Source organism: Spodoptera frugiperda, chromosome 13 (assembly GCF_023101765.2).
Source record: "Spodoptera frugiperda isolate SF20-4 chromosome 13, AGI-APGP_CSIRO_Sfru_2.0, whole genome shotgun sequence".
Lineage (NCBI taxonomy): Eukaryota > Metazoa > Arthropoda > Insecta > Lepidoptera > Noctuidae > Spodoptera > Spodoptera frugiperda.
This window is the reverse complement of record NC_064224.1, coordinates 416,754-441,503: the sequence shown is the minus strand read 5'-3', so window position 1 is coordinate 441,503 and position 24,750 is coordinate 416,754. Positions and strand designations below refer to the sequence as shown.

The window sequence follows — 24,750 nt, the reverse complement described above, 5'->3', positions numbered from 1 at the left end:
AAATGTGCTATGTACCTATGCTACGAAAATGTAATAGCGAAGTCGTGAAACTATGTGACTGTTTCCACTGAAACCAAATTAAATACCTGTGCTGTGAAGATGTGCCACCGCATTGGAAGTTGCGCAGCTCGAGTATGTAATTTATCGATAGTAGGAAAGCCATCCATAGCATGCATCCATAGCACGCATCTTTCCATAATATATAAAACATAGCCTAGCTAGGTCCGTTTCCGATTCGGAAGGTTATGACTTCTCCCTCCTTGAGCGAGGAGAGAGAGAATCTCTGGTAGAAAAGCACCCTAAGCGTTGTGGAATCAGACTCTTACTGACTAAAAACCATCCCGTCCCTACTCCAGTTCCTTTTCGAGTCGGAACCCCTGTAAACCCACTAGGCAGTCCGCAGCTCCGGATCCGATAGCTTATAGTTAGTCCAGCAATTAACAGCATGACAGGCTGTTAATACTATTGGATACCGATATGATTAAATGTATTGCTAAGGTTTAACTGAAACCAAGCTGTCAATTAACTGGCAACCACAATTTGAAAGTATTTCACGTATATCCGTTAGATATTTAGTCCGGCTATTAGTTACCAGACCGCAGTTACCACAAGTTTAAACTATTTAGTAGATCTCACCACAGGGTATAGAGACTGAGCAAGTGTCAATTCTGATAACTTGATAAGTTATGATAAACATGAGAGCAGATTATGGATTGAAAAAGGGTTATTGAATTTTTGTTCTTCTATTTAATTGTTATATTACAAAATAAAGCAGGTTACGCCTGGATGAATTCATTATGGTAGATAGGTATTTTGGTAGAAGTAGATTCATTCTGGCAGATATGTAGATGGATTCATTTGGTAGATCATTTCTGTGTGGATTCCATTGGGTTGATCTGGTAGTCATTGGGGCAGGCCTGTCTTGTGACTGATGATAATGAAAAGGCGTCACATAGAATCTAATTTTTTTAGAATAATGTCTGTTTACTGAGCGGGCCACGTAGTAATTAAATCAGTATTTATTTATCAACCTTATAATTTACATACATAATAATACATCAAAGGGATGATACAAAAATCACTCCAAATGCATCAATCAAAATTTTTCTAATACTACGATATAAATACAGCTATTTGAAGCCTCATTCACACGCTATAGGCCATAAACTTAATGACTAAAGTCGTAAACATCACGAATTGGACAAATTGATGTCGAAATGTACGTAATTGGACAATTATAAGGCTCAAAATGCTATGAACTTTAGCCGACAAGTAATCATTGTGATTGACAATTTAGCTGGCGGTATCACAAACGGTTTTGATGGTATATCCATTGTAGCTAATGTTTTTATATGTATGTGAAAGTTATTGTTTATTTTATCGCTTTTTTTAATAGATGAATTTAAAAAAAAATATGTGTTGGTGTTGATTTTTACAGGACTGTTTATTTCAACTGCTAATAGTAGATCGAAAATGTACTAACAGAACTTATTTACGGCATTTCATGTAGGTATGTTAGATGCCTCGTTGGTTAGCTCGATTTTGAATTCCTAAAATGATCATAGAACTATCTCATAATGTTGTCCGCTTTATGAAAGTAGACCTATGTTTTTTTTTTAGTATTAGCATTGAATTTATGACACAAAGACTGGTAAAATGTGTGTGTTATGTGTGTGTGTGTGTGTGTTGCAACAGACATCTTGGGTAGCGCTGCCTACCCCCTCTTTAAAAAGGGACACGTTGTAAGTCTTATTGAATAACATCGCGCATGTTATGTTTCCTTAACTGATAGTCCAGCTTTGAACCTCATGCCAAAAGTCTCATCTTACCTTATGTTTCCTAGTCGTAAAATCTGACTAATTTCAGTTCCTAGTCCACGACTTAATAGCCTATAAAGTCAGGTGTTTACCAAACTGATGTATTTATAATTTTATTAGTCATTTAACAGATTATTAGAATGTCAGAATGGGTCTTGCGGTTTCGAGATTATCTTGTGATATTTTGTTTGTTTTCTTTTGAACTAATCATCGTAAAATGCTGACAGAATGTGAATTAGAAAGAATAATGACGTACTATCAAGTGAATATATAGAAATTGCTGATGATCGAGGCAATTTAAGGTATTTAAGGCCCGTGGATGCAGGCTCGCATCGTACGCATCGTACTCATCGCACGCATTCGTAAGACGTCATCAGTACGCATCGCATGTAGATATTGCTGATGACGTCATACGGAATGCGTACGATGCGTGCGATCATTTGATGACACAATTTTATTTCGAAAGAGCTAGTTGCCTAAAAGCTACACCAGCGACATCTATACCAACAAATTAATTGCTTTTAACATGACATTGTTTCCACTATGTCTTATGTGTCTATTAACTAGGAACTGAGCAACTATTATACTAGAGACTCAAAGCCTAGAGGTGCTCCATACTTCGGTGTAAGTATCTTGCAAGCACTTACAAGCCGCAAAGTGTGGTCACTGCAAGTAACATGCGTTCGCAAGCTTGTATGTGGTGTGTGCGGTTTGGTTGTTCAACCTACTTCTACGTATTTGTAGGCAGGTATTGTTGTTGATATTTCGAAGGTATACCTTCTTACATGAGTTGCATTAAGGTTCATTTTTGAATACTTTCTTTTATTAGATGCCATTTATTTAAGTCGCATTCTCAAAGTCGTTTATTTATAAAATCATTTCGATGAAGCCATCCGCACTAGCAGAGGCAGATGTATGGGTTAAACTCTATTGACCACCAAAATGCTTATGCCAAGTTATTAGTCTGATTAGTTAACTTGAGGTCTTGAATTAACAGCATCTTTTCATTGTTAGCAGCTTTTGATTCATACTTAATATTATAAATTGGAAAGTGTATTTCTCCCTTTTCTTCACGTCGCCATAGAGCGAGTTTATGACATATTTTTTGTGTGAAGTTAGCTGGCTATAGGGCGACATAGGCTACTTTTTATCTCTTTACAACCCTCCACTTTCCTTAAATGGGGTGCGGAATTTTGTATGGAAAACTCTGCTTCTAGCTCCGATTTTAGTGAAAGAAAACTAAAGCTTTCTATCTCGAAAAATTGCTCACAATTGTTAGTCTCAAGTAGTCCATATACCAATTTTTAAATTGGTTATGTCTTTAACTTGATTTGACTTTGACTATTTGCGACTACCAAAACAATCACGCCACGGCGGAAAACTAGAATAAATAAGCTATAAAACTGGATATCTCCAAAACAAATGTATATTAAACACACTCAGTACCTACTATCTAAACATTTTTTCTACATTAAACAGGATTAGGTAGGCGCTCCTAGATTAAAGGTTAGGTACTTATATACCTTTGTGCGTGCCTTGAATTTTTCTTATCACCAAATACACATAAAAATATATTATATAGAGAAGAGTATATTAATATTTGGCCCATAAACAGGTGAGGTTGAACGTGCACTGGATATTTATATGGTAATTGATTAAGTAAAGAATAATAATGAAAGTCTGCTTTGGTATTTTGTTTTAATCTTTCGTAGTATCGACACTTCTTTTACCCCAAATAGGTAGGCAGAGGTGCACATTACGGCACATAATGCCTCTGTACAAAGTACACTTTTCACCACTTATATTAGAAAAAAAAACGTTGCCGTCACTAGGATTTTCTCTTCTGTCGTAGGTGCGTTTACAAACATACACATGACACCCAGACCCGAAACAACAATTTGTCGATCACACAAAGTGTTTCACCATGCGGGAACCGAACCCGCTACACGTTGCCCAGCCACCGCCTCAACGGTGCAGTAAAAAATTCCTTGCCTTAATCTAGAGAGGAAAATAACAACCATGTAATTTAAAAAATAAAATTATGAATATTCATTTTAACAAATAAATTGTTAATTTTAATTATCAACTCACCTTTCGTGCGTCTCTGCCAAAATCTGAAACAATGGATAATTTGATTATAATTATGGGTCAATGCTTTGGTTACAATAATGTGTCGTAGGGTTGTCAAGATTCCGTAATAGGTATTATGGTTCGTTGAAGCAGGAAAAAACATTTATAATGTTTAATTCTACGCGATTTTTCGGTTTATTATCACGATATGTACACCCGTTTATGTGTTCTATTGGATGTAATAATACACTTAATTGGCATGCAACTGACTCAATATTAAGCTCTTCTCATTTAGCCATGTCCCTCAGAAGTCAGTATAAACTTCAAACTGGCACTGTAGAATTATGATCACTAAGGTGATTACGATTTTTACATAATTCTTAAGTTTTTATCGTATAGTAGCCTCTGTCAGCGGGTTTTCCCACGTTTTCGTGGTATAAAAAGCATCCAATCACACAAGTCACCACAAATTTCATCAAAATCCGCTCAGTAGTTTCAGCGTGACTTACAAACATCCTAACAAACTTTCTTATTTTAATACTAGTGTGATTATTATTAGCACCGAATTAATACATTACACAAGCAGAATAGTTAAGAGTTCATCACATAATAATATGTGGGTGTTGTCGAAGATCTATTCTTGAAATTACTCTCAAAACTTCCTAGGCTTACTACAAGCTACAACTGACTACAAGAAATTACATTTTTGTTTGTTAATTAAAACTCATCGTCTAATTTTCTTTAACACTAGATCAAAACAATTTTGTTAATTAACAAATTAATTAAAATTGTCTCGATTATAAACAGTATCAGGCAACCTTACATTACAGAATCGATTCGAAATTAATCAGGAGGTTGGGTTGTACGTATGTACGTTATGTAAATAAGTGCAGAAGGACAATTTAAATGACCAAAATTAGATTTTTTCTTTCATGCCCCATAGAATGAAAAGAAAATATTACTCGATTCTATAATTAATACTCTACATTTCTTCAACTCGACAGGATTCATTCTAATACTGTTATGACTAAAATTACGAAAAACATCTAGTTTAGATTAATAAATAAAACTTTTATGTAATATTGAAATATCACTTTTTACTAAATGCATATGAGTATACTAACGATATTAAAATATATTTCTTTCTGTCTATTTGTTTGTTTTGTCTAATCATTGAAATGACTAGACTAATATCTGACGGTAATTTTATTGGCTAATAGCTGATGTACTAAGGAGTAACTTATTGATATTATATTATAATATCACATTACAAAATTATACTTTTAATGAAAAGGAAATCATCCACATTTGTAGGTCATAATAACATGGCCTGACTACATGATCTGGATGGTACAAGAAAAAAATTAAACTTCTCCATATTATTTTACCTGGCGACGCATTCAAATGTATCATTGTTACTCATTTTGTTTATTCAATTCTAATTACATAAAAGTTCATTCACCCGGGTCACAATATCGACCCGGTCATGCTGGGTTATTTTTGAAATTAAGCCATTTTGAATTGATAAGATAATTCGTGTCCTATTTTAAGTTTGTACTACTTGTTACAATTATCAATCAATGACTATAACTGCATGGTTGACACTGTGCATAGGTAACTGACTGCCATGCAGCGGGGAGCGGGTTCGATTCCCGTTCGAAGCACCGCTTTGTGGGAGCCACAAATTGTTTTGTGTATGTGAAATTATTTGTTTGTATACGCACACACGATACACGAGAAAATCCTGGTATTTACAAAAATAAATAGAAAAATAAATGGTGAAAAAGAAATAGTAATCAAATATTGCATTTTATTGCTGTTCTTTATTGACAGTAGTTATTTCCATACTCAATACTACGAAAAATAAAGGCTGAAAAGGAAAAATAAATAACATGCTTTCAAGCACATTTTTATCTTTTATTAATTTGATATTGTCAAAAAACATATTTCATCGATGAAAAACAAAAGCCGAATTCCTCTTTGTATGGAGTGCGTAAAAAAAATTAAAATACCTTCGTAATTCGGCTATAAACCGCTTTGCAGGGCTTAAAAGCCTGCCAATATATTTTTATAAGGCGACAAAATATTATAATACCGTTTTGTTTTGGCACTTCCCAACTTCCCCAAGTCAATTTTATTATATTATCGAGAAATGTGAAATTGAAAATGATTTAAGAGTGATGTAATTTGGTTGTAATTTACGATCTTTTCGTGGTCAAATAGGTGATCAATAATGTGTAAGAAAATATTCATGTTTAAATTATTCATAACTTTTATTTAAAAAAAAGGGAACCGCTTTCAATTTTCTTTACCGCCTCCTTTCCTTTTTAAAGTTTTAACTGCCTGCATTAACTAACTGAACTAGAAGATCGAGAAATAGAAGTCTTAATATTCTCTTGCTTAACTGTATGTAGCGCTAGAAGTCTTAATGCAATAATGGAATAGGCTTTGAAATCAAAATTTCGTGAAATCAACAATTTTGAAATGAAAATGCCTACTCAAAATTGAGTAACCTAAACCTTAAATGAGAACAAACAAAGAAAAATATAATAAAATACTTTACCAACCCATATAGACTACGTCATTGAAAGACAGACAGATATTTCATTTCACAAGTCACAAGTGTGATGCAGCATGAATGGAATGTCCTACATTCCATAACGAAATATTGAGGTCTGGAGCGACAAGCCATCCGAATCACGAGAGATTTTTGATTGAAATCTCCCAAGATGTAGGTGAAGTTACATTTCACCATAGTCCATGTTTCAAAATTTTATGTACATTTTGGCTTGGATAATTTAGGCCTGAGCTTAAAGTGTGTGTTTCTCAAGCAAGAGAATTTGGCCAAGTTTCTAAAATATATTACAGTCCAGAGGCAAAACGTGAAGGACAATATCATGAAAAAACCTGGACTTATAATTATTAATTACAAGTATAAGATTAAAACTCCACCCAGCCTTGAGGGAACGAGGTAATAAATATTCATTCATTCTTCTTCTTTGAAGAAGATACCTATTCTCAGTTGTGGTTATCGGCTGATAATCATCAAGATATAATAAAAGGTGAAGTTACATTTTAAATACTCCATATATCCGTAAATGTACTCTAATTTATCACTAGGTCAGGAATAAAAATCGTATGATTAAATTCATTTAAGCAATTATATTATATCCTCGTGTGTCAACGTAGGTGTACAAACACCCACTCTTTCACACAATTTATTAGCTTCATTTAACAGAGGGTAAGACTTTTGACTTATTTCGCCCACAAAGCCAGGCTACTGAGAATTTTGAGATTGAAAAACCCAATTAAGCTTTAAAGGATACAAAAATCAAGAACCCTTAGCTCAATTACAGGGATTTTAGAAAAGACGTTTATTAAAACATGATAAACGAGAGGAAAGGTCGATGTGATCAAACCAATTCTTAGTAGGAATCATAAAAACTTAAGATAACTTTTCGATTCTTAATAGTAAAAATGTAGCATGAAGTCAGAGATAAAAAAAATAGACATATAATAATGATGCTTCTACTCAATCCAAATACAAAACCACCGTTGAAATATTTCCAAACATCCGCAACTCGACCTCCCCTATTTACTAATTCCCGCCCCGAAATCAAAACAAAATAGGACACAAAGCAAATAAAATTTAATATCTGCCGACCCTTATTTCCTCGCATTCATCAAACCGCACGCGAACGATAGCGTGTCATTTCCTTTCTCCAGTGAGACGGACCAATAAATATTGTCATTGTTTCCAAAATTTGAGGGTCCCTAAGGCCCTCAAAGAGTCCAACAATCAATGCTTCGATTCCTTCCTTCATTTGTTTAATGAACTGGGAATTTGAGATGTTCTCACTGACTTTAAACCGAGATTAACAGTTAAGCCAGCTTAGGGAAAAGTCTTGAAAAATTTGGCATAAATAAAAGAGAGATTTTTTCGAAGGACTCGTTCAAGGTGCCTTCGAATATTTGTTCTTGTGTGGGTGTTACGGATGGGTGATAAGTTAGAATTATCTTCATGTATTTTTTGTATTAGGATTTTTTTTTACACATCCCAACCAATATTCAAGTCCAATTATTTTCTCAGAAGTAGATATAAAATCACTTTCTCTGACTAGGTGCCTAAAACAATAACTTAAGAGCATTTCGATATAATCTGACTACTAATTCTTATTTCGTTAACATAATTTTCAACATAGAAAAAACGAAAATAAAAATCATGAATTAGAAAATTTTCTTCACGACTTCATCATAAAACACAGCTAGCATTTTCCTTTAATACAAACAAAAAAATCTTTACAAACGAAACGTGCTAATTATTTCTAATGTAAAAAAGGACTAATATCTTTTTCGCTCTCACCTTTTTTTAGATACACGTGGAGCCCTACCGTCGTTATCTCATTTGCTAATTACAGCACGTAACTCATAAATTGTGCCAAACTTTCTAGGCAGGGTTGTCAAAATTTATAACACCTGCTTTGTTCGTTATAACGTTATTAACCAAATAAATTTTGATTATGTGTATTCCCTTTTGTTTATTACACACTGAATTGTATTTTGTATTGTATTGTATTTCTCTCCATTGTTATTTAAGTGTGTGAGCATTTTTGGTTTCTGTTTATTGTCTTATACGTGTGATTAAGTGTGTGCTAATATTATTTTGTGAGTCAACCCTAGAGATTTATTTGCTTTCGTGTCTAATGGTATAATGTTTTCTTAATTTAATAATGAATGTGGGACTATTTTCTTATTATTTGTTGGTGGGAATTTTGTCTTTTTTTGGTAGATTTTGCCGCAAGTAGATCTATTTTTGCAAAATGCAAAAGATTTGATTGAAACTGATTGATCTGACTCAGATTTGCCTTTGAATACCAGGAAGCAGATAACACCAGTGACCATCAATTCAAACCAGATAATATTGTTTGATGCAGACAGTACAGCACATCAAGTTTACAAAATCTTTGTCTAATTTTCAACTGTATTGTCAAAGAATAAGGTTTATATTGTAATAGAGATCTGACATATCAGAGTACTTTGATGTGCTTCAGTATGGTCCAGTGATTTCCAACAATGCAGTACTTATAGCATTGATGATTATCTGAATGTGCAACGTTGATAGGAAGATAGACTAGAGTTCTAAATTTAGACCATATCAGCTGTGAGGAGATAGTAATATAGACAGATAGTATTTTCAAGGTCAGAGTAAATAGATAATTTCTAAGTCCGGACGGAAATCCTCCATACTTTGGAACAACAATTAAAGTCTAAAATAGTTCTTCATCCATACCAATAATAAAACCCAAGACGCAATCACAATGGCGACAATTCTATCTGTGAAGCAATAAAAAAAATCAGCATAAATTATTTCATATTATACAAAAACCTAGTCCGGTTTATATTTTAGATTAGCCATTTACGCAATATACAGTCAACCAATTCATGCGGAAAAGATAATAACACGACTACATTTCCGAGAAAATCACTTTGCAAAATGAGGATACTTCTATGAAACGAAATAATGGCAAATAACGATCATACGTTAAATATTGTAGTACTATTGCGTAGTACTATTACTATTTACTAGACTATTTACATTGTAGCTAAATATAATACGTATTTAGAAATCAAAGATGAAACTATGTGTCGTTCCTGATCTTTGGACTGCCTAGAGTTTTACTAGGGGCTCGGCTCGAACAGCAGGAATAAGAACGGGAATGTTTGAATTTTAGTCAGTAAGAGTCTGACACTCATTCCCTACCGCTCAAGGCGGAAGAAGTCATTGGATGATTTTCCTCCCTTAAAAAAAGACGGTTAGTGAATTTTGAAGACTCTCGGTTTTCTTCGATTCCAGTTTTTTTATTTATGTATATTAATGGAAAGTGATCAGTACGATAGACGAAGACTAGAGAATCTACAAATGCGTTGCCCTTCAAAGGATTTCCAACACATTAACTTTTAGGTACACAAAAAACAGAAACACAAACCCCAAATCCTTAAACAAATAAAACACAAAATCCTACAAGCCCTGCCTAATAAACGGAGCAAAATTCAGCCGCTGTGAAAATCCACTATCTTTGTGAACACCACTATAAAAATATAGCGCAGAATGGCGAGGCCTGGTAATGACAGGCAGGGAGCCCATTTCCTTGATAAACATTCCCTAGGCGCCCGCTAAAGTTGGTCGTTTGTACCATAATAACAAAACATCAGCCGTTCTCCTCCCTTGAGACGTATTCACGATGAAAAACAATAAATGCTAACCTATCCCTTGACAGTTTTTGTTCTCATACGTGCTTTGTATGATCAATTTGTTTTTGCTTGGTTTCCTGTGCTGTGCGTAAAACTATAAGATTTTGTTTTTAAGTTTTTTCTCTTAGTTTAGTGTCATGGGGTTTGAGTTTGTGCAATCACAAACTTTCTTTATGTTTGGCGACAGATTCGCCCTATGATATTGATATATTTATCTTTTTATATACCAATTAAATTCAGGTTAAATTCAAATCCTATACCAATAGGAATCTAGACCAAAGCGTATATTAGTTTTTAATTGGTCTAGTTTAGGTCAAAATTACCCCCTAGGGTCAAACAAACCCGATTTAAGGTAACCAAATACACAAGTAGGTTCTACTTACACATCCAAACTTAGAACTAGTTATGAATCTCGTAATATTGTTTTAGGCAAAAATCAAATGCTTAGAATATAACTTTCGTGAGACATACTATATTAATTATTATGTTTTTCGGCTCATTCACGCAACGTCGCGTCGTATGTCGCGGAATGCAGCTCATAAATATGAGCCTCTAGCATGACTTGAAACTACTCGAGTTTCTCTATAATTAAGGGAGTAAGCTGAAAAACATAATATTTAATATCAAATGCATATACATACATAATATCAAATGCATATACATACACTAGTTGTTCAGTAATTTCGCTAACTATAAAGTCATATAACATTTAATATAATATGTTTTTCTTACTTAATAACGGGCTTTACAAGTCTATTCCCTACTAGATTTCATTGTGTGCGTGTTTCATATGATCAATTGTTTCAGCTTGAATTTAAATTGCTCATGTCGTGTGTACGCTATGTATGTAATTTGTCAAAACGTTTTGTACATTTATGAATTTTGACTGAAGTAAGATTTTGACTCTTATTAGGTTCATAAAGATGTCAAAGAAAATTTCATTACTAAAAGGGCAATGTCTCTTTTCTTGGAAATTAATGTTTAAGGTTAAAAATAACATAGTATTTTTGGAAAGTCTTTGAAAATCCCTAATACCCCAACAATTCTAAAATTCCGAACCCCGAAAAGGCCGGAAAACGCACTTGTAACGCCTTTCGTGTTTCAAATATCCATGGGCGTCGGCAATTGCTTTCTATCAGGTAATCCGTCTGCTCGTTTCCCGGCTTTTACCATAAAAAAGATAAAAACAACATATTTGTAAAATATTGTTTTCTACATTTGATAAGACCTGTGTCTTTGGTTGTCGAACAACTTGTTTCTTTTTGTAACGAGTAATATTTTCAGAGGGCAACTTGTATATTGCCTCCGGCTAGCTATTATTTTTGAGTAATAGTACGACATTGACAATAAATAAAGGAAAAAAATTGTTACTTTTATTCATTGAATTTATTAAAAAAGGACTCTTATAAACTGGAATGAGAAAATAGGTTTGGTAATGAAATAGGACTGCATATTTTTGAAAATGTTAGATCTGGTGATTAATAAAACCTAATGAACATGAAGGTATCAAAATCTAGTACTACTACTACTACTAGTAGGGCAGACGCCGACCCGGAGCTGCGGACTACCTAGCGGGTTTACCGGAGCTCCGCCTAGAAAAGCAAAAGTAGGAACAGGATGGTTTTTAATTAGTAACAATCTGACACTCGCTTCTTATCTCGTCAAGGCGAGAGAAGTCATTGGATGATTTGCCCCCACCCTCAAAAAAGGTATCAAAATTGAGCCCTATTTCATATTACGTGTACCTAATTCTAAACAATAAGGTTAATAAAATTATCATAATTCTCAAATTACATCATTTTTAATAAACAAATAGGCCTGTCTACGAATTCAATACCTGTATATTGTTAAACATTGCAGTAAATTGTAGATACATAACAGTTTCAATAAACATTTTAACAAAAGTAAACATAGTGGCTAACAGTAAAACCGTGCATTTTCCGTAAACGAAAGCCATTTTACAACTTTAATTGCTACACGCAGAACAATATGTCCGCTTGCCGCCATTTTGTCGACCTTTTGTTTTTTTTTATGTTTATTTCGGCGCGCAAAAGTATTTGTGTATTCAGCCAATTTTCGGCGAGAGGTCTCGACGAGATGTATGTGAATAGGTTCATTGTCTTTTTTGCTTTTCTTTTTTTGTCTCCGCGTGTCGCTGAAACAACTTGCATTTATATTTTGGTGTTGACATTTTAAATTTCGGTAGAATAAGATGACTTTATTTTTGTTTTGTTTTTAAATGTATTGGTATCTTAATAACAGGGCTCTTTATTATGTCAAAGTTCTTTCCTTTTTATAGATTGATAGGCAACCGAGCAAACATCACCCGATGGAAAGTGACATAATAGACACCCGTAAAACTAGAAGTAATTTTCCGATCTATGAATAAAATAATACGGTTTAAAATTGCTAGTCAGTTTTAAAACAGATTAATCCTGTGTTAGACAATTTCTAATTTCTATACAGTGTCTTTCAGCTGTTGAAAATGTAAATCAATTAATAAGATTTCGTTATTTACTCATATATCACCTCCACACGTATTTCAACTAGACAATAACTTTGCCAATTCATTTTCGATTTTAAAAACACTAGCAGCACAATTCACTTTCCATCAACACTTCATTTATAAACTTTTTACGACAAAACAAATCGTTGATATCCCTTTTACCGTCGTCATAATAAAATATTTTTCAACTGTCCACTGAAAACAGGATGGGAGCGAATCAAAACACCTAATTATAGCTTATATTTTAGTAATTTCTGAGCACAATTTTACTGAATGATAAATTATGTGGGACAAACAAATGTTCTAAAATAAATCTTACGATTTGTTTCTTGGAATTATTGTTCTATATCACCAACTGGTATTATATTAAGAAATGAAATCGACCGGCTAGACAGGCTGACTACCAAAATAATACGACAAAATTTAACATTGGAATATGTAGGTTATGAAAAAATTGTCTATTTTTTTATAAACATGACTGTAGAGCTTGTAATATAGTGAGTACTATGATCTTTTATAATTACAATGAGGATTTGACCCAAAAATGCCACAATTAGTTTTTTGTTCGTATATAATTTCATGCGTACATTACTTTAGATTTAGAGCCTAATAATTTGAGCAGCCAGGCTATTTTCCAGATAGGGCCAGATGGGGCTTAATAGGGCTGAAGCCTGATCCGGAGCTGCAGACTACCTAGCAGATTTATCGGGGCTTCAGCTCGAAAAGCAGGAGTAGGAACGTGTTGGTTTTTAGTTAGTAAGAGTTTGACACTCGCCTCGCCCAAGCCGATAACATAATAATTAATTAAATATATCACGAAAGTTATAACAAAATTACTTCGGTTGCCATAGCAACGCGGTAATACATCTCCTTAAAAGAAAATCTATAAATTATACTCAAACATTTTTATTGATTAGAAAAAAAAAATGGCTGGAGGTTTTATTAGGGACATCTATATCAGAAAATGAGGTCCCCATTCTATTCGGGAATAGGGAATAATAAAACAGAAATTCGGATATTCGGATATTCCGGTTTACTTTAATGAAAAACTGGACTAGCATATTGAAGGTTGTCTTGGCATATTCTCGTTCATTTTGTTCATTGACAGTCGGGAGGACGGATGCCTCAAATACGAGTATAATGATTATTAGAATGTGATCCGAGTTGTAATGAAGGACTGGTATTAATATTATATTATTATTTATTACGTATTTTGTATGTATTGTAAGATTTTGTGTATATATATTGTGGAAATACTTATAATGTTGGCTACATTTTCCATGGCTGTAAAATGGGCATTGCTTAAAAGATATTCCTTAATTCATTAAGTGGTTAATAAAATTCCTTTTCATTTCATTTTCAGGTAGGTACCACCATAATACGAAGCCTTGTAATCCCAGAAGAGCTAAGCAGAAATTAAAATACTATCGACACACTGATTTAAACAAAAATCATGTGACAAAAATCACATTTTCTACATTTTATTGGGTAATGAGTTAAGTAATTGTTTATTTATAATATGACAAAATAAAAAATGAATATCTAATATTTTTTTAATTATCCTAATGACGGATTTATTAAATTTTTAATTCTTATACGCTATCGACTACCCATTGACATGAACTGCATTTGGGTGTGCGCGGACTCTTACTAGCTAAAACCGACTCGATACAATCACTGATTATAGACTAACCATATACCTATCTAACCTGTAAGAAATCTTTTCTAATTTTTTCATTCCTACAAAATTTCCTTCCTAATATATTTATTCCTACAAAAAATATTCCTACATTATTATTAGGTATATATGTACATACATATAATATGACGTATACGTTACTTTAAGGATAATCTTGACTTGAAAGATTTCCACGGTCTCGTATTTGGGAACGTGTTACGTCATTTACAAATCTTGTTACCCGATACGTAAATATTTTAATCAAATGTCTTCTTATCTTGATGTTTTGTGTAAAAATAGGATGAATTTGCTCATTTTTTGCTTGGTAGAATGTTAATGTAATGATGTAAATATAGAAATAGGGTGTCTTAGAATTTGGTTTTATTAACACTTTTTTAGCCTTGTCCTTTTAGAGAGACTCAGAGTTGCCCAGCGAGCGCTGGAGAGAGATATGCTCGGAGTTTCTGTGCGACAAAATCCAAAATATGGAAATTAGCCGAAGAACAAGAGTTACAAACACAGCTCTCAAAATGTATAATGAAGTGTATAAGTTTGGAATCGCTAACTCGCATTGGGCAAGCGTGGTGATTAATGCTCAAGCATTCGTGTGAAAAGAGGCCTTTGTTCAGCAGTGGCCACTAACAGGCTGTTGGTGTGATGTCGTAACCTAAACATAATATATGTATCTACTTATAAGTCACCACTAAAGAAAGGCTCACATTATTACCTTCTTTCCTCAATAAAAGCAATAACACTGATTACTATACTCTATTGGCATATTATCCAACATCAATTTGCATAATTGGTAAAATTGGAAGGAAAATGTTCGCAAATAGTTGGTAATCTGAAATCGCTTCATCACGATACGTCCCTAGAGAGTCAGCGAAGGATGCCTACAAATATATTAGGCATTTATGCCTATTTAGTCTAATTTAACGTAAATATTACTTATTTAAGGTAAATGTTATCATTTACTTTAGTAGTTTAGTGAAATTGATGTTTTTAGTTTGTAGTTTTTTTAGTAAGCCGAGTCGAGCCGGGCAAGGGGTTTCGGGTTCGATTCCTGGATCCAGCATAGTTTTATGGGCTTTTTTCGGTTTTTCGAATAATTTTCAGTAGGTTAAGTAGCTACTGAAATTTTTTTAGACCCAGTGCTCACCCATTTGTTTTTGAAAAAATCGTTACTAATAGTACAAGCAATCATTAAATGTCTCTGGATACAGATCAGTAACTTTATTTTTTTAAAGTGGTTGCAAGTGCCATTACCGAACCAGAAGCCTCGAGTTCGATTCCTAGGTCAGGTCATATTTTAAAAGGCTCTCTTCGTAATGCGAAATATCGTTACCTGTAGTGAAAAATGAGTGGTGTATTGTATAAATGTATCCTTCCGTAATGATCGCTTCTCGTTTATGTTAAAAATAAATATTAATAAGAGAGTACTGTAGGTCAAATAATAATCCGATCACTTAATATTAGAATCACGAAACTACTTTGTTTTATTTAAATAATATTAATGTGTCATAAGATCTATATTTGGATATCATAATTCGAACACACAGTTGATACACACGGTCAAACTGTCGAGCAAACTTGTAATCGAGCCAAATGCCCATACACTGTCAGATGACGCTCATATTTTGTATTCTGTATAGCCGTATGTCAGAGGCCTAGCTTAAATACATTGTAAACAAAATGGCAGCTAATAATAGCGTTCTGTTTTTGAAATGCGAGTTTGAATAATTTTTTTTAATGAATGGTCTCATTTGTCATTTTTATTGCTTTCGAAATTAGGAATACTTTTCTTGTTCTTTTTTTTAAAATGTATGGTAATGTATTGTGAATAAGGAACAATGACGTTTTAAATTTTAAAATCAGAAGGAATTTGTTTTGCGTTGGTAAAAATGTGCTTGTAATGTTGAGTGATGTTTCGTGAGAAAAATTACAAGTAATTATTATTATTCTTAAACAACGTTGACCAATGATCGGAGTCAGTAAAAATATATTATGCTGCGTCATTCTTGTCATTTCTTATTTTACGCTGACAATAATTTTATTATAACCAAAAAACATTAATGTCATATTGACCCGGAGCGGAGGTTTTAAGACGCCCGCTTCCCATGTACGAGAGTGCGGGCTGTGGTGCGGGTTCGAAACCTACCAAGTATTAATGTGACTTTTTCACCACCTTATTGATTATTTAGACACCTTTGACAAATAATAAAGGAAAACATCGTGAGGAAACCTTTATAATGACTAATTATATAATAAGTTTGAAATCGCCAACCCACATTGAGCAAGCGTGGTTATTAATGCTCAAACCTTCTCCGTATGAGAAGAAGCCTTTGGTCAGCAGTGGCCACTTATAGGCCGTTGATGTGTATGAACAACATTTAGTCCTGACTGATTTATAAAGCCAATCTCTGATACTAGAGATAAACAATAATAAGTGCTAATAAAGCTGTCTATCCATAACCGCAATATGTATGACCCACAGGTTCACACACCACAATAGAGCTCGGTGGTCATTGTGCGGTAATATTGCTCGGAATGTCCACTGCACTAAACATGTGAAATATACTTGTATAAATTACTTATTTATTTATGGCTGGAATATCCTATAAGCTTTTCTAGCGAAAAATGTATCATTATTTTATTTCCATACAATAAGATAAATTATGTTTATAAAAGACCAGAAGTCACTGAGTCTAAAAATATATTGGTTGCAATAGTCAAAGTCAAAGTCAAAGCATTTATTTCAATTAATCCTAAATAAAGCACTTTTGAAACGTCAAATAGGCAATAGGCAGGCCATAATATCGCTGTAATATTCTAACTGCCGGTCGATGCGGTGGTGCGGTGGCTGTGCAACCGGCTGCCGTGCAGTGTAGCGGGCTCGATTCCCACACGGAGAAACTATTTGTATGATCCGCAAATTGTTATTTCGTGTTTAGGTGTCACTGCCGTGCAACGTGTAGGTGGTTAGATTCCCGCACAGAGCAACTTTATATGATCCGCAAATTATTGATTCGTGTCAGGATGTCATGTGTATGTGAACTTGTATGTTTGTAAACGCGCCCACAACACATGACAAAACACTTAAAAACAATGCCTAAGCCAAAACCATCTAATATTAAAAAAAAACCTAGTACCTCAAGAATAACCGACACCCAACAGTCCAACAGCAAAACCAAGCACATGTCAAACCGTCCATTATAAAATTAATTTATTACAACAACACACCAACAATTGTCCTTTGTATTACAATGGCCGCGGCGGTCATTACGCTTATATCCGCTCATGAGCCCAGCACTAAACGTGAGCTGATGTGAATAACTAATTGTATATTGTCTCTGCTAACCGAGTCACTGTGAATGAATTCATATAAATAACTGTATGTGTTGTATGTTGTATGGTAATGTGGGTAGAGGGCGCTTGTGATGGAAATTTGGTGAAGTAGTCGAATCCTTTAATCTAGTAGTATTTCTGGGTGGTTTCATCTTCTTAAAAAGGTTTCACCATTGCTTCGTTTAATGGGCGGGTTGGGATCGCATTTTAAGAGGTTTAGATTATCAAAAACTACTGCCAGGTCTCTATCTGTTAATGGAAGAAAGTATGATTAGGATTGGTAAAGTTGTGTTGTAATATAGCACCATTTCTCAGTGATCTGGAGATTTAAGACGCTTCTCATACTTGAGAGTGGGTGTCTGAAACCTACTAATGGCAAATACCAATGTGTATGTGTGTGTGTGTGGGTATGGATAGTGTGTATTTTCTTCTGAGCTGTACGTACTTTCTAAGATTATTTAGACACCACTGACAAACGGTGAAGGAAAACGTCGTGAGAAAACCTGGGCTTATAATTTTTAATTATAAATTTGAAATCGCCAACCCGCATTGAGCAAGCGTGGTGATTAATGCTCAAACCTTCTCCGTGTGAGAAGAGGCCAGCAGTTTGTTCAGCAGTGGCCACTTAATAGGCTGTTGATGTGTGATGTGATACCACCATTACAATACTGAAATGTGTTATATTCAACACTCAGAATACACATTACTGATGTATCAATATTAATAATATTAATTAATTTACAGTTCACAGAATGTCCAAGACAAATTAATTGCAGCCAACGGCACCACAAGTTATGTGTAAATACAACAGTGCACCACTGTTAATATACGAAAGATTGTGTGTTTTTGTGTATGTTTGTTATAAATGATAAATCATAAATGATATTTCATGTTCATTCCACAGTTTTGCTGTGCGAGGCAAATTATTAAAATGTAATTGAAGCGGTTGTTCTTTAACACTTATTTCTATATCTAAACCTTTTTTAATACAACAAGTTATTTAATTGTTATTGACATAAAATTAACACGTCGAGTGTTTTTTCACCATATTTATATTGTAACAAATACACTACAAGTTTGATAATTAACACAGACGTAATTCTATGTTACAAAAATTAATCAGTCAATTAAAAATACATCGTTATACAATAATAATGAACAATGTAAACGTGGAAATTGGCTCCGAACTGAAATCTGTGACACTTAATAATTATATGAATTCATTTCGTAATTTTTCAATTAAGTTTTTCAGTGAACGAATGTGAGATCCGAATCAGACTGAATTCAGTGATAATTGGAAGTAATGTAAAGAGCAAATAACACTTGAAGGGGAAATGATGAACATTGCGTTTCGTGAAATCATTTATTTTTGTTACGAAAATTACACTACAATTTTATTACACGTTTTATTTTTATTTTTTTATGGAATAGGGGCTAGCAGTCGGGTCACAGAACGGGTCTGTGTGAGGCAAAAAGTTTCGTAAGAAGCGCACAGTTGTGGTCTGCCAACCATCTATGTGATGGGGATGGAAGTGCTTTAGTGTGGGTCGACGGCGAAAAGACGCGACAGGTATTAAACCAAACAATTATTCAGAGCAAAGAGCTGAGAGTTTTGTGAAAAATATAGGAATATAGGCTGAAGATTATGAAATAAGCTTTTCTTAAGTGTAAGTCTAAATTACGTCAGATCCGACCCGGAACTGCGGACTATCTAGCGGGTTTACCGGGTCTGACAAGCCCTATCGCCTCACCCAAGGCGTGAGCGGTCATTTGATGATTTTCACCCCTTGATAAAACGTTACGACAGACGATATAGGCTGATGATTTCAAATATCTTAAGAGAATGCATTTGTTATTTACACAGAAAAATTGCAAAAAATCTGGTTATTTAACTGGTTGCTTATACCTATGGGGCCAGTAGAATACCAGCACGAGGCCCTATCTTGCACACGCTGAACTGGTCTCATTTCACCGTAGATTTGAGACATTTTTTGTCAAATCATACGTATTACTATCATACAAAAATCATCTATAATAAGCACGTAATAGTGACTTTAATTAAATTCAATGAAATAAACGTATGACTAAGCATAGCCTACATGATTCATACACATTTTAGTACCGGAATATATCCACTTAAGAATTTCAATGGCGAGTACTGGTGTAGTGCTAATAAAATCGCAAATGGCAATAAAGTCGTTCAAAGATTGAGATGTCAATGGCCAGACGTGAAGTGAGATTTCCTGGAGAACGGATTGGGTATTTACACATATTATTGTATCTACTGTGAATATTTGAAATTAGAAACTGAAGATTTTATCGTCATTTGTTTTCTAAGAATGGTTTATATTATAACTAGCGTCTCGCCCTAGGTTTGCATGGGTACAATGCATGTATAATCTATTAAAAAAACCGCATCAAAATCTGTTCCATAGTTTTAAAGATTTAAACATACAAAGGGACATAGGGACCGAGAAAGTGACTTTAGTTTATACTATGTAGTGAATATCATGTTAAATTAAATGGAATAATTACAATTTTTACTCATGTATATGTTTAATGAAGGGACTCGTCAAGTTTCAAGCCACTAGCGGCCCCATATTTATTAGTAGCAGAGTTATTGAATGCGTGACGATGAACTCCGCTTCAGGTGTGTCATGATGAATAGTTACAGTAAGCCTAATCTAACTGTCTCTTAGATCCCAAAAGGATATTTTAAAATTAAATTACGATATCACCACGTGATCATCCCTCTAAATTGCTGTAAAGTAAGTACAAACTTTTAATGTTCACAAAAATTGTATCACCTACTTAGATCTTCATGTTCCCATCCATCATGAAACTAAATCGAGGAGTAACCTTCATTCACGCAGCAACGAGAGACTCTTTGTAAAACTTTTCCATTCAATATAATTTGAAAAGTACGTGGGTTCATTTCTGGATCATTTAACTTTAGATATGAGTTAAATTAGATTAGAGACTAAATTATAATAATCTGCATGTGGATACAAGATATTTTACAGATATGAATATGGGAGAGCTATGCTTCGGTACGAATAGGCCGGCTCCACCGGAGTGATACCACTACCTCACAGAAAGTCGACGAGAAACAACGCTTGCGTTGTGTTTCGTTTCGTTTCCCAATCTTCGAAAATAGACCTTCATAAATGTGTGCAAAGACCCATAGGCTAATTGTGGACTATCAAAGGCAGTAAAAAATGAGGATAATGAATAAAAAATATGATTGTGACTGAAAATAATGTTTTGTTTGTGTTAGTAACCAAATAAAAATTGTCTTGTAAACTGATTTTTATTTAATTTTGAGAATGAATCAGCTGTTTCTTATTGTGTGCCAAAAAATATTAGATTGGGAGATTTGACACTGAATTGCTGAATAAAAATAATTTAGAAGTATTTTGTTGACATCCTTCATATGCATAGGTATTACTTACATAAAAATATAAACAGATATGGGGATGAAGGAGTGGTTTGAGCCTGCGGTAACCTCAATTATGGATATATCACACTCTAACGGCATTGCTCCTACCAGGCAATAAACTTGTCATTTAAATTTGAACATTAAATCGTATGTCGTATGATACATTTCATAACTTCAATTCAAAAAGGCTGCAAGCGAGTGGTCTGCGTATTGACAGCGCGCTTACAGTATTTTTGTATTGTTTTCAAGCCGTGCTGCAGCCGTGTCGTGTCTGCCGTTTATGTATGCGTTGATCCCTAAGTAAGCGTTTTATTACGCCGGCTTTTAGTGAGGCCGTGGTATACCTCTGGTTAAGCTGATATACCTACTGAAAACAATTCAAAAGACTGTTCTTCTTCATCATCATTTTTCCTTTATAAAACTCACAGTCAAAATAACAAACACAAAATGAGATTGACAGACATTTCCCATTTTCAGTTTTATTCCAAACATTTTTGAGTCAGCAACAAATATTCGTACCAGCCATTATAACTAACGCATTTCCTCCTACCGTTTAATTTTGGAAAAAGAAAATAAAGAACAATGACGTCACGAAATGAAAGATAGAAAAAAAAGAATTCCAATCTTTTTCTTACGTGGGTGTGTGTTGGCGCCACACACATTTAGCAAAACAATTTAGTAGGAGACAGTCCTAAGTTTATTTTTATTAGTCATTCATATTTTTGTTAAAGCATTTTCGTAATAAGACTCCCTCACAAAATGGCAGGTTCAATGTTACGTCGACATATTTTTGAAAGTACTACGTTTAAAAGTATCTCGTTTTGAAAGCTGTTTGAAATGCGTTTTTATGATGCGTAACGTATACTAGAATAATTAATGAATTGTAGTAATGAGTCTTACTCTGTAATATGCTAGAGATCTTATCAAAATTGTTCGATACCACGAATCATTCTCCTATAACTGGTTGCTTGTACTTCTTCCTATTAGCTTTAAAATGTTAGAGGATTTAAAAGACATCGACAGCGTTAACTAGCTTTCTTCTCTGTCGTTTGGCTCTTGGCAGAGCGGTCGTGATCACGTTGAGATTGGAGGTGGATGCTGCTTTCACGATCTCCCACTCGCGGTCACGTTGAAGCGGCCGTATTTTTGTATTGGAGGTGAATACTGCTTTTTTACAATCTCTCGCCATCTCTCCCTGTTTATGACTGTTTGGCATAGTCTGACACAGGGTTTCCTGTCGCCGATTGACTTAATCAGTCCAGCGCATAGGTGATCTGCCTCGTAATCTAGTCCCTCTTCTTTAAATAGCTTGGAAGACATTGATTACTCTGATCAAATATATACAAAAATAAACTTTTTCTCGACTGATTTCATTCATCGCAAGACACATCACTACTTAATCAACACAAGTAGTTTTACTACGATCAAAAAATAGATCTGTCATCAATCAGTTTCTATAAATTGATTATCTCTATGACGTACAAACGCAGTAATTGACGGATGTAGGGAACGATAATAATTATCATCTAACGTTCATTTTTGTGTAAAAGATAAATTTGAAAACTATTTTTAATTCACTGTTTACGTAATTTGCGTACGAATTGAGTAATTGGTGATCTGTTGTGGGTGGAGCACTTCATCATTAAGACATTGTATGGTAAATTCAATTATTTTGTTTTGCTAAAAGTTGGCTCGTTGCTGAGTGGGATATGAGGAAAACTGCTTAACTGATTTAGTTGTATGTTTGACAAGATTGAATTGTGGTCAGCTTTCGAATTAGTCGATTGTACCTTGCTTTGTAATTTTAACTTTGTAGACATACTAAATTTATTAAAAAAATCACGTTTTACTCACGAGAAAAGCCAGTAGGCTGCGCGACGTCGTCGCCGCGTCTGCTTACGCTGCTCATGATAAAAACTTCCTCTGTGACTCGAACTCGAAACTAGTAAAGCTTTCCTCCACTAATATACGTAATAAAACCGTGATTTTTTAGTTAATTTCGTAGAATACATGAGTTATCTTATCTTTGATAATTTTTCCATTATTTCTTCCAAACAATAGGTCTTTGGTATTTGTACCTACATCACAATAATAAAATTGACTAAGAGACCACAAAAAATAGTACATGAAAAGCAAAGTAATTTAGGAATGGCTTTCAAATTCTTATCTCCTCAATATACAATTTAATTCCAACTACTTAAACAAATTAATATACCATTATAATACTTATCAAAGCACTCATATACATAAATAAACACAATAACGAATTGATTTATTCTCAAAGAAACAAACTTAAAGTGCAAAATTCAACACTTTGAGAATAAAATTTATAATTTACATTCTCAAAATTATAACAAACTCCTAAACTATCGAAGCGAACACCGCTCTGAAATCTTATACGAAGCTTTAGTACTGAGAACTTTGTTGTTAATAATTAGTTAATGCAAGTTTAAGAAAATTTTAGCATGCATTAAATACTTTATGATCTTCTTACTATAATGTGTGTGATAAAATTTACTTTGTTTTATACTAACTATAAGTTCGAATTTTGAAAAAATTTGAAGTTCAAATTTTGTCGAAGTGTTTGTGGTATAATGATTTGTAGATGCTCTTATACCTATGAATATTTTAAACGATGTGTAAGGATGAGTATAGACTACAACATTTGCATGCAAAAAATGTGGGTTTTTGAACTGATTCAAGCCAAAAAACGTATCAATTCACAAAAATGCGTAGGTACTTGTACGCCATGTTTACTTAGGTCATGTAATTAGTAGTTCCATTTTATTAGGGGTCGCCGATATTATGAACTACCGCACATTTTCGGGTCACTCGCTAAGTGAAGGAACCCCAGATTTCTTATCAATATTTTATTTGAAAAGACTAATTACAGAACTAATGAAAGTGTGGAAATCACACACAATAGAGTAGATTACTAATTTTTATTTTACTGTCCGTCTTTTAGAATATTTAATTTTTTTCTTACGGAAACAAAATACTTAAGAGGTATCGATTTGAAATATCGCGTGACATCACTTCTAGCTACATTTTATACCTAGAAATGACGTTTTCCTCCTACTTTTTTATATGTAGAAATAAAGTATTTGCCCCCACTCCTAAACTTTGATTAGTTTTATCTAAGTATTGTTATTTAATGTGACAAAACAAAAAAAAAAACCGAATCTAATATTTTTTCATTACCTAACTGACGAACTAAAAAGAATATTAATTTTCATACAGAAATACACACATTTGTAAAAAGGATATTAATAGTCATTATCCCTATTATAATACAAAACAAAACCAACAGATAATGAATAATTATATCCGTAACCTTTTAACAGTAATTCATTTTTATAAATACCCAACGATTTTTTCACCTATAAATAAAATGAGTAAACACAATAGACACCCCGATTATCGACACATCCACACCGTTCTAACCTTTACAATCTTTTAATAGAAAAAAAAAAGCGTGAAAAGCCCCTATATATAAAAACCCGACGGGAACTTAACACGAATACTCAGTTTCGTCCATTTTAAATATTCCAGACTGGTTTTATTTACGGATATAGGGATCAATAGAGCTTTAGAAATAGTGCGTCGAGCCGTAAAATGATGCAAACGTGTTTCACACTTTGCT

General features: G+C 33.8%; 1 protein-coding gene across 1 annotated transcript in view; it reads right to left on the bottom strand.

Annotated features, from left to right (window-relative positions):
• The window catches only part of LOC118270382 (octopamine receptor beta-2R), a 206,815-nt gene that overhangs the window by 61,324 nt on the left and 120,741 nt on the right, over positions 1–24,750 (bottom strand). The window contains exon 4 of the mRNA XM_035585956.2: positions 3,909–3,931. The gene's annotated coding sequence lies outside the window, so the exon portion shown is untranslated. The remainder of the gene's footprint in view (positions 1–3,908; positions 3,932–24,750) is intronic.